Source organism: Zootoca vivipara, chromosome 7, assembly GCF_965207765.1.
Source record: "Zootoca vivipara chromosome 7, rZooViv2.hap1.1, whole genome shotgun sequence".
NCBI classification, from domain to species: Eukaryota; Metazoa; Chordata; class Lepidosauria; order Squamata; family Lacertidae; genus Zootoca; species Zootoca vivipara.
Window position 1 is genome coordinate 90,448,524 of NC_142590.1, and position 18,215 is coordinate 90,466,738.

The window sequence follows — 18,215 nt, forward strand, 5'->3', positions numbered from 1 at the left end:
ACAAACACTCTCTTCCAACAACACAAGAGACGACTCTACACATGGATATCACCAAATGGGCAGCATCGAAATCAGATTGATTATATTCTCTGCAGCCAGAGATGGAGAAGCTCTATACAATCAGCAAAAACAAGACCTGGAGCTGACTGTAACTCAGATCATCAGCTTCTTATAGCAAAATTCCAGCTTAAACTGAAGAAAGTAGGAAAAACCACTGGGCCAGTAAGATACAATCTGAATCAAATCCCTTATGAATACACAGTGGAAGTGAGGAACAGGTTTAAGGATTTAGATTTGGTGGACAGAGTGCCTGAAGAACTATGGATGGAGGCTCGTAACATTATACAGGAGGCAGCAACGAAAACCATCCCAAGGAAAAGGAAATGCAAGAAAGCAAAATGGCTGTCCAACGAGGCCTTACAAATAGCGGAGGAGAGGAGGCAAGCAAAATGCAAGGGAGATAGGGAAAGATACAGGAAACTGAATGCAGATTTCCAAAAAACAGCAAGGAGAGACAAGAGGGTCTTCTTAAATGAGCAATGCAAAGAAATAGAGGAAAACAATAGAATGGGGAAAACCAGAGATCTGTTCAAGAAAATTGGAGATATGAAAGGAACATTTCGTACAAAGATTACCATAATCAAGGACAAAAGTGGTAAGGACCTACCGGTAACAGAAGCAGAAGACATCAAGAAGAGGTGGCAAGAATACACAGAGGAATTATACCAGAAAGACATGGAGGTTTCGTACACCCCAGGTAGTGTGGTTGCTGACCTTGAGCCAGACATCTTGGAGAGTGAAGTCAAATGGGCCTTAGAAAGCACTGCTAATAACAAGGCCAGTGGAAGTGATGATATTCCAGCTGAACTATTTAAAATTTTAAAAGATGATGCTGTTAAGGTGCTACACCCAATATGCCAGCAAGTTTGGAAAACTCAGCAATGGCCAGAGGATTGGAGAAGATCAGTCTACATCCCAATTCCAAAGAAGGGCAGTGCCAAAGAATGCTCCAACTACCGCACAATTGCGCTCATTTCACACGCTAGCAAGGTTATGCTTAAAATTCTACAAGGCAGGCTTAAGCAGTATGTGGACCGAGAACTCCCAGAAGTGCAAGCTGGATTTCGAAAGGGCAGAGGAACCAGAGACCAAATAGCAAACATGCGCTGGATTATGGAGAAAGCTAGAGAGTTCCAGAAAAACGTCTACTTCTGCTTCATTGACTATGCAAAAGCCTTTGACTGTGTCGACCACAGCAAACTATGGCAAGTTCTTAAAGAAATGGGAGTGCCTGATCACCTCATCTGTCTCCTGAGAAATCTCTATGTGGGACAAGAAGCTACAGTTAGAACTGGATATGGAACAACTGAGTGGTTCAAAATTGGGAAAGGAGTACGACAAGGTTGTATATTGTCTCCCTGCTTATTTAACTTATATGCAGAATTCATCATGCGAAAGGCTGGACTAGATGAATCCCAAGCCGGAATTAAGATTGCCGGAAGAAATATCAACAACCTCAGATATGCAGATGACACAACCTTGATGGCAGAAAGCGAGGAGGAATTAAAGAACCTTTTAATGAGGGTGAAAGAGGAGAGCGCAAAATATGGTCTGAAGCTCAACATCAAAAAAACCAAGATCATGGCCACTGGTCCCATCACCTCCTGGCAAATAGAAGGGGAAGAAATGGAGGCAGTGAGAGATTTTACCTTCTTGGGCTCCTTGATCACTGCAGATGGTGACAGCAGTCACGAAATTAAAAGACGCCTGCTTCTTGGGAGAAAAGCAATGACAAACCTAGACAGCATCTTAAAAAGCAGAGACATCACCTTGCCGACAAAGGTCCGTATAGTTAAAGCTATGGTTTTCCCAGTAGTGATGTATGGAAGTGAGAGTTGGACCATAAAGAAGGCTGATCGCCGAAGAATTGATGCTTTTGAATTATGGTGCTGGAGGAGACTCTTGAGAGTCCCATGGACTGCAAGAAGATCAAACCTCTCCATTCTGAAGGAAATCAGCCCTGAGTGCTCCCTGGAAGGACAGATCGTGAAGCTGAGGCTCCAATACTTTGGCCACCTCATGAGAAGAGAAGAATCCTTGGAAAAGACCCTGATGTTGGGAAAGATTGAGGGCACTAGGAGAAGGGGACGTCAGAGGACAAGATGGTTGAACAGTGTTCTCGAAGCTACCAACATGAGTTTGACCAAACTGCGGGAGGCAGTGGAAGACAGGAGTGCCTGGCGTGCTATGGTCCATGGGGTCACGAAGAGTCGGACACGACTAAACGACTAAACAACAACAAATAATAGGAGTAGGGTAGTAATTAGCATTCCAAACAAGGGCTCTTCCTACAACCAGGGGCAGAGGGGCATTGCCCCACTCTTGGTGGGTATGCAGAACAGGGCCGTCTTGGTAGCTGCTCCCAGACTTTGGAACTCCCTCCCTGGATAAGCCAGACTGCCTCCCTCCTTGTCCTTCTGCTGGCAGTTGAAGACTTTATTGTTCCAATAGGTTTGGGGGGGGGGAACTGATTGCTTTTAATGAAAGGGTTGGTGCTGTTCTGTTTGTTTTGTTAATTATATGTATGTTTTAATTGACCACACACACACACATGCATTTACTAGATTGTGTTTAATGGATTTTAAATGGACTCTCCAATATTTTAAACTGCTCCTATTTTATCTGGAGGCCACTTTGAGTCTCCGTCAGGGAACAAGGTGGGTTATAAATAAATACAATAATACAACAATTGCCTACTAATTTCCTTATTTGTAGTTTATTTCTTTTAAAAAAACATGGTATCCTGCTTTCCCTCAGATACCTTTTTAAAAAAAATTAAAAGGGAGGGGGAGAAGGATGACTAAAAGCATCAATAAGCCAATAGAACAAAATAAATTAGACGAGGCCAAACAGCAGGGAAAGAGGGACGCATTCTGCATCAGAGCAGCAGAGAAGGTGAAGAAGCAGTCAGGCATCAGCCCAGCAAGAGAGACATGTTTTGTTGCAGCTGGGCAGTGGAAGACTTCTGCGCTCCTCCTTCTCTGGCGCTCCTCCTTCTCTCTGCGCTTCTCTCTTCTCTCTGCGCTCCTCCTTCTCTGGTCACTGCTATGGATATGTGACCGAACCGATTGCCTCCAGGCTCCGCAGTTATCTTATGGTTATTGCTTTCATAATAATAACCAAGGCTTTTTTTCAACCAGAACTCAGTTCCAGCACCTCTCGGGTGGGCGCCATCACCATTATAAGAGAACAAGGGAGGCGTTCATGGGGAGTTCTGGCACCTCTTTCCCCAGAAAAATAGCACCATAATAACATTCTTTTACATACTGCCTGTCATCTCTTCTGATGAAGAGCTGCACATTGCAACAGGGACTTGTCAGGTGTAGGAAGTTCTTTAAAAATGAAAGAGGCACAATAGCAAGTTTTGGGATTCACCCAAACTCTTTTTGATTTAAACCTCTGCTACATTCTTCCTTTTCCTTGTGAGTCACTCTCAAATTATCCCTGCCTCACAGAATTGTAAAGAACTCTAATCCCTTTGTAAGGTGGGTATTGCAAAATGGGAATGACACACAGCAGAAAGCTGTTTAATTAGAACACTATACAAAGCCCTTTATATGGAGCTCTAGTGTATAGGGGAGTGGTCTTTCACAGCCGTTCGCTAGAACCGTACAACCTACAGATGTCAGGATCTGAACCTAGCTAGGCCTTCTGCAAGCCGACCACCAAGTCAAACCATTAGGCCACCTAACCCTGGAATGTGCCCTCCGACTGGTTTTACTTCTTAAAGCTGTCAGGCAGAAGAGTCTCTTTGACTCTTGCTACTTCAGAGCCATTTAATAGGAGATGGTGGAGTTGAACCCAGGACGTGCACTGTATGCAAAACATTTGATTTGCCACTGAGGTATGAGGCCTTTGCTGCATAATGAGGTCACTGCAGAAATTAAGGGAGCAGCTGTTGAAATTAGTCAGTTCCCGGCAATTTGGTTAATTTGTATATTTCCAAGCAAGACTCGATGGATTTATTATTTTGCCTGTTCTTGTTCCACTTGGGTCAACAGGGATGCAGAAGAGGAAGGCAAAGACTTCTAGTTCTCCATTGCAGTCATTAAGCTTGGGAGTTTCCATGCCAGAATATTTGTTTGTGTCCATGCACAAACCTCAGAAGACCAAAAGATGTGTGTGAAAGTCCTCCCTGAGGGACTTGGCTGGGGAAATTCAGCTGTCATTCCTGCCACAAAGCAGAACTGCTCCAACGTTTCTCTGCCCGACTACCCCTTCCCAGTAAAACATTATATTGCACCAAGACACGTCAGAAGTCACGTATAGGGAGTGCTATGGCCAGGTCTACCAGGAATTTAACTGAATTCTGGTATTTGACCTGCAGAATCATACTAAGTCAATACATTGCATTCCATCTTCGGGGGGGGGGATGTATGCAAATCCTTCTATAAGTTTCATAACCCAAAGCTAAGAAAGAGAGCTAGGCAGAATGTCATCCATAATCCCCGGTAAACAGAAATTTATTGTAAGACATATTCCAGCCATCCTCATACTTAAACTAATGTTTAAAAAGGGACAGAATGCACTACTAGAAGATTTGGAAGTGTCTTTTCCTCTTAATTAGCCAATATAGAAATTATTTTTATTTTTATTATTAGTTAAATTTATATACCACCCTTCATCAAAAGACCACAGGGCAGCTTACAAGAAGTAAACATCTGTAAACACGTCATGTAATTCTGGACTGGTGAGATGTAGGCAGAAAAACAGGCTAGCACCTAAACTTTTATCTAATGTCTTCTGCAAGCCTTAGCCAAGTTACACTTTTCTACAGAAAACTAAACTCTGCTGAAGCTGCATAATTCAGGAGTTCCTTATGCCAATTAATTGAAAACCTGATAAAACACCGGCAGATATGTCTTCTTAAGAGGCTAAGGTCAAAGCCTCGTGAAAATTGAAAAGGGATAAGCCCATCTTTCAGTTTCATCCACCCAGTAACTCTTCAAACTCCTCACAGACTCATGACATAATTGTATAATTTATTTTAAACTGCAGCTATGTAGAAGAGTTAACTGCTTTTGTAAATGCTTCCACATTGATATATTACGGGGTCTTCCCTTGGAAGAAAGCCCTTTTGAATCTTCAGGGGGAAATCCTGAGGGAATATTTGTCTGTTTGTTTGTTGGACTGTGGCCCTCTGAGGAGCATTGCCCTTGGAAATGCTCCTCTGACCCTTTCAGGACTTGCGGGGAGAACGAAAGAGAGTCGGATCTCTAAAGGGAGGCAATTAAATCCTTATATTCTGGCACCTTCAGGGAGAAAAAGAGCGGGAAACTCCTCAGCTGGAGGGCAACTCCATGTCTCTGCCCACATGATTGCTCACATCCTTGTCTGTTCTGAGGAGAAAAGTGTCTCCCTTTTCTCTGCAGAAATAAACATGGAACTCCAGAGGAGATCCCACAGAACTGCCACTTCAAGGAGATTCCTCACCAAATGTCTCATGCCGTTCTGAGGGAGGCGATAAGCGACACAGATCACTCAAAGCAGGCATGTCCAAAGTCCGTTCTGGGGGCCGGTTTTATCTGGTCCCTGTGGCAGTTTGTTTATTGGGGTCAAATCCTTTTTTTAAAAAGCTCAACTTTGGTTAGCCCTCTCACATGTTCACATCATCAAATCTGGCCCTCTTTGAAAAAAGTTTGGGCACCCCTGACTTAAAGGCTGACAAGTTTTGAGGGCATCTCCTTGTAACCCCTTGACACAGAGAGAACACACTGGAAATCCATATAGCCGCAATATAACATATACCATGTGGCCTTTCCTCAGTGATTATTCCACATACTGTAAATCCATAGTCCCCCTCCTTGAACCTGTCCCCCTGGTGTTTGAGGGGTGGAAAACAAAGAGGAAGGGGATACTTTGCCACTTTGCCAGTGTTTTCTGACTTTATATTAATCCTTCATGATTATCCTTCATGCATAATCTCCCAGTGGGCTCCCTTTGCCCTGGCAGAGAAACTCTGAGCAAAAATCCCTAACATCTGCCATCAAGGCAAGAACAAAGCAAAACAAGACCACTTAGATATGTTGGAAAGAGTCCACTCAGACTTCCAGAACATTACTGATGTTTTGCAGGGAAAACACTGTAGGTGGCTAGGTGGGAGCAGAAGGGGGAAACTTTTAGATGTGTAGCCAGGGATTATGATGTGAGCACAGACGCCACAGGCTGTTTGTCAGCTGCAAAATTTATCTGGCCTTTGCCAGAGAGCCAGGAAAAAACTTAAGGTGAAAGTCTGCCTTGAGAAAGAGCAGATTCCAACTGCTCCTCTGTAAGCTCGTAGCAGAAGCAGCCCAAACAGCCTTACTACGGTAGTTGGTTCCCCGTAAACTGGAAGATACCTTATTTACTCAATGTAATGCGCACCTGTTTTGGCCGAATTAGGTCGTGAAAGGACAGATCGTGAAGCTGAGGCTCCAATACTTTGGCCACCTCATGAGAAGAGAAGACTCCCTGGAAAAGACCCTGATGTTGGGAAAGATTGAGGGCACTAGGAGAAGGGGACGTCAGAGGACAAGATGGTTGGACAGTGTTCTCGAAGCTATGAACATGAGTTTGACCAAACTGCGGGAGGCAGTGGAAGGCAGGAGTGCCTGCCGTGCTCTGGTCCATGGGGTCACGAAGAGTCGGACATGACTAAACGACTAAACAACAACAGGTCATGAAAATTAGGGTGTGCATTAGATTTGATAGCGTGTTAGTTTTGATTGTTGAAAAACACTGCTGACATAGCAAATACTTTTTGGGGTTTCAAAGTTCTGAATACCGAGGCGTGCATTAGATTCGCGTAAATACCTGGAGGAAATTAAAAGAAGAGAATCCACAGAACTTGAAGGCAATCTGTGAGATCTCTGGTGCCTTTTGCATCTAAGTTTCCTTTTGCCTTGTGAGTAGAAAATCTCCCCGTCAGATTTAAATGAATGAGGAGGAAATAACCTTCTGGGAAATAAAGCCACCAAGCCAGAATAGAAACTTAGGAAAATCACCTTCTCTCAGTAAGGAGACAGGCACATTAGAAAGTGTCTCTCACACAACAGTGAGAGGGGAAACAGGCGATCCCACAGGGTTATTAGCATGGAACTTGCCAAAAGAAATAGAGCAGAGAAGGCAAGATCAGCCTTGACATCAGCATGTTACATGATGCTTCTGCTGAGCCAGTTAATTGGTAAGGTGCAGCACATAACCCTCCATTGTTCAGATAGTCCCTCCTTGCAGCTCTTGCCACAGAGCAGGGGATGTCAGGCATGCTGGACCCACCAGTGCAAAATGGAGCTCAGGGGCAGAAGGAAAACACTTGTATTATGAGCCATGGGCCTCACTACCCAGCCAAAACAGCATTTCTCATGGACATAGCAAGGGTTTTTGTTGGGAAGGGGGACAGGCTTTCATTAGGGGGCAGAACCGCAGATTTGTATTGATTTTGATTGATTTAGGGGGGCAATTGCCCCCTGCCCCCCGCCCCGTGGCCATGCCCATGGCATTCCTGCTTAGCAACTGTATTGACTGGACCTGACAAAGCTCCACACCTCAACTGTGACTTTCAAAGCCACCCTGAAGAAAGAGAAGCTGCAAGCATTCAAATACCCTCCTAGAAAAAGGACAAATACACACACAGAGAGAGAGGCAGGCAGGCGCAGGCAGAAAAACATGGCGGCATATAATGTGTGTGTGGGAAAATTCAAAACGCAGAGTCAGAATGGTCAGACCCACAAATAAGAGGATGTGAGGGATCACAAAAGACAAGCCTCTAAAGAGAGCTAGATGAACTCATCCTGCTCCTAGCCATAGGCAGGCAACCTAGCAAGTTTCCCTTCAAGGCTGCCATCTTGGTGAGAGGCAACGGTGATGGACGAAGAAGCCATGAAGTTAAAATGGAGCTCTCCCTTGCATAGTGAAAAAGAGCGGGAAACAGCAGGAACTCACCAAGCGCCCTCCCTTCTGGCAGGACTTCTCTCAACTGCCACATGCTTGCATTCTCAGTGGGTTAGGTAACATAAGAAGCGCTGAGCACTAATTGAAACCACCTCTGAATTGGGAAGGGAGGGGGAGATAAGGGCCTAGGGAGGTAAGTGCTCAAGCGCCAGTTTCTGTGTGAATCAAAAGGCTGGCGCCATTTTAGGATGGGCAATAAATAAAATGGCGGTTCTGGACACATGGGCATCCAATGAAGCAGAGTGTTGGAAGGTTCAGGACAGAGAACAGAAAGCACTTCGTCATGTGGACCAAGAAGACAAAGGAATCCAAGGAAATTTGGGACTGAGGAAAACTAGCATGAGAGGAACACAAGGACCAAATCATCCCCAACCACAGGCAGGGTTGATCTAGTGAGAGGGATCAGTTCTCCTCCTGGAGAGGTGGCCAAAGACTTTAGTGGACCTCTGCCTCTTCCTTCTTCCTCATGTCATCCTCATGGGGAATATCACCCATCACCAAAACTTTCTGACAGTAAGAGCTGTTTGGCAGTGGAACGGTCTCCTTCAGGAGGTTGTGCACTCTCCTTCCTTTGAGGTTTTTAAGCAGAGGTTGGATGGCCATCTGTCATGGCTGCTTTAGCTGAGATTCCTGCATTGAAGGGGGTTGCACTAGATGACCCTTGGGGGTCCCTTCCAACTCTATGATTCTATGATTCTATTATCTTCAGGTAAAGGACAAACCACATGCCACAGGCATGTACTCCTGAATATCAGGTTTTCACTTTTAAAATATGAGCGGAAAGACTGTACCTATGCTGGAAACCCTGAAAATGGAAATTCATGGGAAATTATTTTTCGGGATTATGTTGGGTTTTTTTTAAGTACTTGTGCCCTTGCAACTCAGCATTTAATCAGGCTGAGAGAAACAAGGTTAGCTATGCCAAGCCTCTGACCATTCCCAGCTGCAGACAGCCTCTGACACAGTATTTCGAGTTAAGTGAATAGAACCTTAGGACGGGAATTGCTGGAACCAAACAATGTTCCTGGTTTTCTGGAAATCCACCACAAATGTGAAAAAGGCTTTCTGGCTGATCTGAGGAATTGATTTTGGCTGAGTAGCCAAATTGTACAATTCTGTGACAAATCTACCCTCATGCTGCAGAGGGAAAGTGTGGATTTGGAGCGCTCAGTTTTTTTTCTGGAGAAATCTGAGTATGTATCCTTAGATGACCCCTGGTGGTTTTCAGAAGTTTTTTTTTGGGGGGGGGGCTGAGCCTCACAGTTGTGTTGGATGCATTTACTGCCACTGCAAATTACAAAGAAGAGGGTAAGTTTGTGAGGAGAGAGCAGCTGAAGTAGCAGCATAGGTGTGAAAAGTAGAGAAAGTGAAGCGTTCCCTCAATGTGGGAGATGCAGCAGGAAGCAAGAGGGAACTCTTTCTGGCTTAAAACCCAGTGACAAGCAGAAAAGTAAACTCCTTCCAAGAACAGCTATATTCAGGCAGAAGGAGAAGAGGGAAGAACTTTGCCCAGTATTGTCACTGAGAGTTCAGTGGTGAGAAGACTTTCAACCCTCACCCGGGGTAGATTCAAAAGCAAGCAGGGCTCTGCACCGTCAATTTTTTTTCATCTGGAACAACTTCTGGATTTGGAGAGCTTGCCATTCTCTAGTTCTCTGAGGGCAAATAGGCTGAATGTTTTGATTTTACATGACAGCTTTCCTTTTTCCCCAGTCTAAAAATTCATGAATTCTCCAGGCTTCTGACTGGTCCTCCATTTCGCAGTAAATTAATGAAGGCCTATGTCAGGGAAGAAGGATTAACTGCCCATTCTTTTATTGGAATGCACTCTTTATTTGCATGCAAACAAACAAACAAACAAAAAACCCAAAACAGTTGTTTTGAAAACCTGAAAAGGCAGAGAAACCTTTTTGCATGAAGCTGTGGCCTAAACCACTGAGCCTAGGGTTTGCTGATCGGAGGGTCGGCAGTTCGAATCCCCGCGACGGGTGAGCTCCCGTTGCTCGGTCCCAGCTCCTGCCAACCTAGCAGTTCGAAAGCACGTCAAAGTGCAAGTAGATAAATAGGTACCACTGCGGCGGGAAGGTAAACGGCGTTTCTGTGCGCTGCTCTGGTTTCGCCAGAAGTGGCTTAGTCATGCTGGCCACATGACCCGGAAAAACTGTCTGCAGACAAACGTACAAACATCGGCTCCCTCAGCCAGTAAAGCGAGACGAGCGCTGCAACCCCAGAGTCATTTGCAACTGGACTTAACTGTCAGGGGTCCTTTACCTTTAAAGCCCACATGCTTGAATTTATTTAAGTGCAGATCCATTTCCAATATTTGCCTTAGCTTCTGGGCAACGGGGCTGCAGCTTTCCCCATGGAAGAGGGTTGATAGGCAGCTGCTTAGGAGAGGTTAGCCCAGAAGCTACCGCCCCTCTCCATTTTGTTCTTTCTCCAAGGCTAGGCCTTAATGGTGCCATTGGACCTTGCCACCCTCTGACCTGACCAACTCTGCCCTGCCACAAAGTTCCCTACCCACCTTGAGGGGATGGTGCACAGCTACAAGGTTCGTGCCCAGTGCCCACATGCTTCTTGTTTCGATGGCTGCTTTCCCATCTTGCAAGGGAGCCAGTGGCTCTGCAGGAATGCTCTGTCATCCTCCACAACACTGCGCCCCTCGGACTCTGAGGTGGGGCAGAATGAAGTCCTTGCCCAAAAGAGTGCCCCTCTTGAAAAAGAAACCAACTGCTGAAGTTAAAGGTCAAGCAGCGGTGTCACAACAGCTGGTATTCCAGAAGTTGGCCAGCAGCCTTCTGCCTCCTAGCTTGGCAGGGCTGAAGGGAAGCCCTTCCATTGGGACAGTTGTCGCTGGAAGCCCCTTTAGTCTACTGGAAGGTGGTTCTTTAGAGAGCAGAGACTGTTCCACCCTGAAACCTTTGCATTTCCACAGCGTAACAATTGCATGGAAATAGTGTAACAATTGAAGCTGTGTACTGTAATTCCATTATGGGACCAAGGTGGCGCTGTGGTTAAACCACTGAGCCTAGGGCTTGCTGATCAGAAGGTCGGCGGTTCGAATCCCTGTGACGGGGTGAGCTCCCGTTGCTTGGTCCCAGCTCCTGCCAACCTAGCAGTTCGAAAGCACGTCAAAATGCAAGTAGATAAATAGGAACCGCTACAGCGGGAAGGTAAACGGCGTTTCCATGTGCTGCTCTGGTTTGCCAGAAGCAGCTTTGTCATGCTGGCCACATGACCTGGAAGCTATATGCCGGCTCCCTCGGCCAATAATGCGAGATGAGCGTGCAACCCCAGAGTCAGTCACGACTGGACCTAATGGTCAGGGGTCCCTTTACTGTAATTCCATAGTGTAACCATTAGGAAGGGCAAAGTATGGTAAGATGCCATCGATCTGTCTCCTGATGTTTTCCACCGTTAGTTAAATGTGGGGTGACTCAAATTGGATCATGGCAGAAGTGCCTTTTTTATTTTAGCGTGTACACACACACACATTTCCCCTGCCATGCAATTTCCCCCAATTTGAATTGCTCTCCTGAAGTTACAGTATTTGCAAAAATGAATAAACACACCACCCGCTCATACAACATTCCCAGCTGCAGGTTTGCTACCCCCATCATCTGGATTGCAGCCTTATTGCTTCCTTCCTCATAGAAGTCCATGACACCTATTGATTTCTGTTGAGACAGACTAAATGGAACCCCTTCATAATCCTAGTTCTTCCTATCAACCTGTGTTGGCAGGGCTCTCCAACGTCAGATCGTAGTGAGGGTGCATGTGGTGTAATGCTCTTCCATACTTGCCCGTGTCCTTTTGCATAGAAAACTAGCATGTCTAGGAGAAGGGTTCTAGCTTGTCTTCTCCCACTGACACACTGGTTTTCTACGTGCAAGCGTGTTTTATTTTTAAAGATCATTTTCATTCAGATTATCAGAATGGGGAGCATTAAATCATGTGATCCACCTGATGCATTGCAGTCAAGGCGACAGAGATTTACCACTTCATGAGAACTAGGCCACCGTGACAATCCTGTCAGAGGTCTAAAAATAAAGAGACACTATCTCAAAAGGAGCCACACATGTCAGAATGATTCTAACTGGTTTCATGGGCATTCCGTTTAGAGTGAGATGTCTCATGACTGAGACATTATGATTTAGAGGCCCTTATAAGCAACTTCCTTTAAAATACCGCTTTGTCATCCAAGAGAGAGACAGTTGATATATAACTCTGGTGGTGATGATGAGGAAGTCAATTGGCTGGGAGTGCTGATAGCAAGGGACTTTTTACAAACCCAGCTGTTCTGCATTAGCTGCATTTTCAATTTGCATTAGGTCTGAATCTTGTTTTGGAATCACTGTTATATATGCTTCTTTCCATGTTCCTGGGATTTCGCCTGTCTTTAAAAATCTCATTAATCACATCTTTCAATGGGAATAATAATAATAATAATAATAATAATAATAATAATAATAAACACCACACCAACATGATGAAGCATGGGGACGTTCCCACCATGAGTAGGAAAAAGTCTCTCTATTCCCACATTTAGTAAATCCTATGAGCTCAGCTTAAACAAGGAATACCAATGCTTTTCCTCTGTGGCCCCAAAGTGTTTTGAATTTGCTTAGAGCTGTAGCAGCCAGGGCTTTAAAAGCCTGATCCACCAATGTCATGTCAAAACAGGTAGATATGTAGCCAATTTAATCACGGGACACTTATGTTTAATTTGTTCCAGAGAGGTAAGATTGTCAATAACATAAATATCACACAATCTAAAAAGATCCCCCCTCTTCCCACGATACAACAACTTTATGTAAAGTCAAGTCAGTGACCCAAGAGGAAGCAGTGGTAAACAGAGGAGAGAATGGCAATGCTGCCATTTCTTCCAAATCCTGAATGTGTTTGGAGTATATGGATAGCAAATTAGATGTACACCTGAAGATCATTTGCAAAAATGCAAAACACATAGTTCTCTCTGTGTCAACATTTCCTGTTTAATGGAAATCCAATTTTTTATTAGTCTTCCTAGAATAAAACTGAGTTGACTCAACTGAAATGTGTTGTGGTGTAATGTTAGTTGTGGCAGCCCCCAGCCTCCTCCATCCAGCTTTGTATAGCAATTGTTAACACTAATCTAGTGTTGGTTTTTCCTGATGTACAACATTATAGTTTCCTGGCATTTTTTGCTGCAGCTCACCAACTACAACAAAACACACCTGCAGATCTTCAGAAGTCTCTGATTGGCTGTATCATGCCTGCTTTCCACACTTGGATGGCACACAGAAGATCCCAGGGTTCAATCTCCAGAATCTCCAGATAGAGCCACCAGCAGTCAGTGCACACCAGGAGTCAGGAACTTTTTTCCAACTTGCAGTTTAAATTCTCTCATAGGCAACCTTCCACATGCAAAGGTGGGCAGAGCAACAGGTGCAATGTATACCTTTGTCAAGTGGGTGGCGCTGTGGTCTAAGCCACTGAGCCTCTTGGGCTTGCGGATCGGAAGGCCGGTGGTTCAAATCCGCATGATGGGATGAGCTCCTGTTGCTCTGTCCCAGTTCCTGCTAACCTAGCAGTTCGGAAGCACGCCAGTGCTTTCCCACTGCGGCGGGAAGGTAAATGGTGTTTCTGTGGACTCTGGTTTCTGTCAAGGTGTTCCGTTGCACCAGAAGCAGTTTAGTCATGCTGGCCACATGACTTGGAAAGCTGTCTGTGGACAAATGCCGGCTCCCTCAGCCTGAAAGCGAGATGAGCACTGCACCCCATAGTCGCCTTTGACTGAACTTAACCCTCAAGGGGTCCTTTACCTTTACCCTTTATATTCCAACCACACAAAAGCCAGAGGTTTCTCTACACAGAGACACTGTTCCAGGGCAAATTTGCTAGATAATCTCTTGATCCAAGTGGTTATTACTGCTGAAGTCCAACAAGCAGCCTTTTATTTTAACAATAAGTGAACCAACCAAATTGTTTGTGACTGATCTTAAAGCTACAGATGTGAGCACTCAGTGAGCACACTTAAGATCCAGAATGGAAGCAGGAATATGTAGTAACAAGGGTGGGAAGCCTGCAAAACCTATCCCACCACTTTTTCTCTCTCTTGTCCATTCTCACTAAGGAATGTAGCCTATTAAAAAAAATCTCATAAAACAGGGACGTACAGGGAAAAGGCAGGATATAAATAAATATAACAACGACAACATGCAGGCACGTAGCCCATACAATTCCACAAAATCTGTGTGAACTCTACATTTCAGGAGGTTGTGGACTCTCTTTCCTTGGAGGTTTTTAAGCAGAAGTTGGATGGCCATCTGTCTTTGATGCTTTAGTTGAGATTCCTGCATTGCAGGGAGTTGGACGAGATGCCCCTTGGGGTCTTTCCAAGTCTACCACTCTATGACTCTATGAGCCTATGATTCTGTGAAAGACAACACAAAGAGGAAGCCAGTCAGACACACATTAAAACAGATTTCCAGTATTACATAGAGCAAAACCCCAATTTTTGCCTATCCCTGGCTCAGCAGGTATTTTACACTCATGTTTATTTCCAATACACAGCTTGGGGGGGGGATTAAATTCCGAAAAACAAGTATGGTATTTTTATGAGCCAGCATCAGATGAGCAGGGTATTTACTGTTCTGGTGCACAATGAGCAGAAAGCATGTTGAGGCTCAGAGACGGCCAAGGTGCCCCAGGATTGTTAGCTACAAACCAATGGCTCAGCTATACAGAGTTAGATGTGCCCACGGCCACTTTCCTTTGTGCCACGATTATGGACATTAGGGTCTCCTGTAAGAGCATAAGAAAAGCCAGCAGGATCTAGTCCAGCATCCTGTTCTCACAGCGGCCAGCCAGATGCCTGCAGAAAACCCGCAAGAAAAGTTTGAGCACAATACTCTTCTCCTGCGGAGCTCTTCTCCTGCGGTTTCCATCAATTGGCATTCAGAAGCACCGATGCCTCCAACTGTGGAGGGCAGAGTACAGTATAGCCATCCTAGCTAGTCATCAGTCTCCTCCATGAATTTTGTCCAGATGAAATTTGTCAGATGAATTAAAACCATCTGAGTTGGTGGCCATCACTACTTCCTGTGGGAGCAAGTTCTATGGTTTAACTATGCGCTGCTTGAAGAAGTCCTTTCTTTTTATCTGTCCTGAATCTCCCAACATTCACCTTCACTGGAGGTCGAGCTCTAGTGTTGAGAGGGAGAGAAAAGCTTTTCTCTACCCACTGTCTCAAAATCTTGTATTTTGAGGTGTTTCTTGGTGACCCACTTGTTTAACCCACTTTCAAGTTGAAAATGGCCCTGATGTCACTGTTCCTTTGTGGAAGGACAGAATTGAACAGACCCGACTTGCTCTCTGAGCGAGCTACTGGTTTGATGGCGTTTATGTCCAACAGGTGGGGAAATCTCCTCGAGGAATTGTGATTGTTTCTCTGGATCCCAAGACAGGGGTGTGGTGCGATCAACATGACCACGACAGGCTTAAAGTCAGCCGTAGGAAAAGCTTTTGGGACACGCTCAACATGGAGAGAGCAGAATCAGTAACAGACCCTCCCCCTTCTGGTTCAGTCAACTGCAAAAACCCTCCTAGCTAAGAAGCAACAAAGACCTGCAATGAGAAAAGCAGTTTGCACGACCCACTAAGGAAGAGAATAACACAATTTTCAAAATGGTGTGCATTTATTCAAAATCCATTTTAAAATATTTAGCTGTTAATTCAACAAAACTGATGTACTTAACCAGTTATACCAGCTTCTCAAAGTCTGATATGTCAAAGTCTCCCATGAATATGGAAAGTAAACACTACTAGAAACTAATTAAAGGTAAAGGTAAAGGGACCCCTGACCATTAGGTCCAGTCGTGACCGACTCTGGGGTTGCGCGCTCATCTCGCATTATTGGCCGAGGGAGCCGGCGCATAGCTTCCAGGTCATGTGGCCAGCATGACAAAGCCGCTTCTGGCAAACCAGAGCAGCACATGGAAACGCCGTTTACCTTCCCGCTGTAGCGGTTCCTATTTATCTACTTGCATTTTGACGTGCTTTCGAACTGCTAGGTTGGCAGGAGCTGGGACCAAGCAACAGGAGCTCACCCTGTCACAGGGATTCGAACTGCCGACCTTCTGATCAGCAAGCCCTAGGCTCAGTGGTTTAACCACAGCGCCACCTGGGTCCCTAATTATTCAGCGCCAAACTAATTTTTCAGCGCCAAAATCTTTCCTCATAGAAGAGTTGCTTTGGGTCAGTCATTCAGTAGGCTAGACTATGTTTATGTGGAAGGTTGTGTGTGTGCCATGGATGCATGAATAGGCCAGTTTTGGTTTCTGTATTGTTCATTTTAACCAATCTAAAGTTCAGTTCTCCACATCAGTTTGAAAATTCAGCAGCACTGCAGTGTACATTTCTCCCAATACATACAATTTTGCCCAATATGCACATTTTTGCAAAGCAATTTCCCCTAATGCAACATTATTTTCACTAACATACAAATGTTTATGCACACTTTATATCCCACCATATGGATCCTTGCACAATTACTTGGTTGCTGAACTGCATCACAAAATTCAAGGAAGTTTGAATAGTGAAGGATGGATGTATTCTCAGAACGTGAGAATTTGGCAGTTTGGCCTTTAAATATGAACAAAATGACCCCCTCCCCCCATTCCTAATGCATGCATATCACAGCTTTAAACCCTCAACATCTTCATTATTCTTTTGCAATAGAATGGTCCTTCTGATCTCTGCAGTTGGTCTTAGATGTGGGGCTTGTTTATCATTTGAAAAAGGCATAAGACATACAACTAATTTCTAAGAGAGGCTTTCTGGACCAAGCTGACCTAACCAAATCACCCGAGAAGTGTGCTCTATTCTGGGGCCAGTTCTCAGATTCTCTGGGGCCAGTTCTCAGCGCTCTCTCAAAAGGCATACCTAAAAATATTGCCATTCTGTTTTAACTTGGGCTGCTACTCTACGAAGCAAGCCAGGATTCTGTTTGAGGAACACTCTGTGCATAAATGATAAATCTTAGGGTGTGATCATTTTTCACAAGGTTTCCATTTAAATAGAAATATTAAAATGTATTTCATTGTTCTCTGTTCTCTCACCTTCTGGTCTACATTTAGAGGAGAGCTGGTCTACATTCAGAGGAATCATGCACAACTTTGCTAGGATTGTTTCACTTCAGAATGCGGATCATCGGATCACATTATTGAATGCAGCCTTTACGGAAAATGGGTATGTTGAGGAGACAGGTCCTAACCTGGGGTTTCTCCCTGATGCCAGTTTGTGATAGTCAAGGAGAATGCTAACCCCTAATCTGCACCCTTTAAGTCTATAAGAACATAAGGCAGCCCTGCGGCAGCAAACCAACAGTTCATTTGGTCCAGAAAATTGTTTCCAAGGATGGCCAACCAGGTGATTCTGCAAAGCTCACAAGGAGGGTATGAAGAGTGGTCTTCTCCAGTTGCTCGCCCCCGGTGGCTTGTATTCAGATACACAGTGGAGCCTGGGAGGTATGGAGTGTGTAGGGAGACCAACAGTAGATGGAGCCAGAGCCAACAAATTGTGGTTTTGTACCCATCCTTCCTGCTGCTGAGTTGCACAAGTGCAACGTTGAGTCTATGGAGGAAGAGGACTGCCAATGCCACCCCTGGATGGTCATAGTAGGGGGCTGGCTGAGGGCAGATTGTGGTTGGTCAGGCACTGCCCCCTTTGCCCTAATGAACCAGTCTCTACTGGAAGTATATTGTCTCTGAATGTGGATGTTCCATTTAGCTGTCATGGACAATATAGCCATCGCTACACCTATCCTCCATGATTTGATCCAGTTCCCATTTAAAACCACCCAAGAATTCACTGGGGAACGGGGCAATGCCATGGTGCAGCATAGTTCCCACTAGGCATTCTGCACCAGGAATCTGGCCATGCTGCTTGAGGCCAGCCAACCTGCTGCTTGGAAGCAATTTTTTTTCTCTTTGTTGCAAAATGGCATCAAAGAAAAAGCCTCTACTACTTTGCGAAGGTTAAGACCACACCCTGAAAATTCTTAGAATTCTCCCATTTCCCTGAAAGCAACTGAATAACCTATGGTACTTATTTCCAAGGGGATCAAAATTAGGTGTGTGGGTATTTGTGTTCTGTAAGTTAGTTATTAGAACTGCGCAGTGGATTTGGCTAGGGCCAAATTGGGCCTATAAAGAGATTCCATTGTCAGCAGAGTCAGGTTGAGA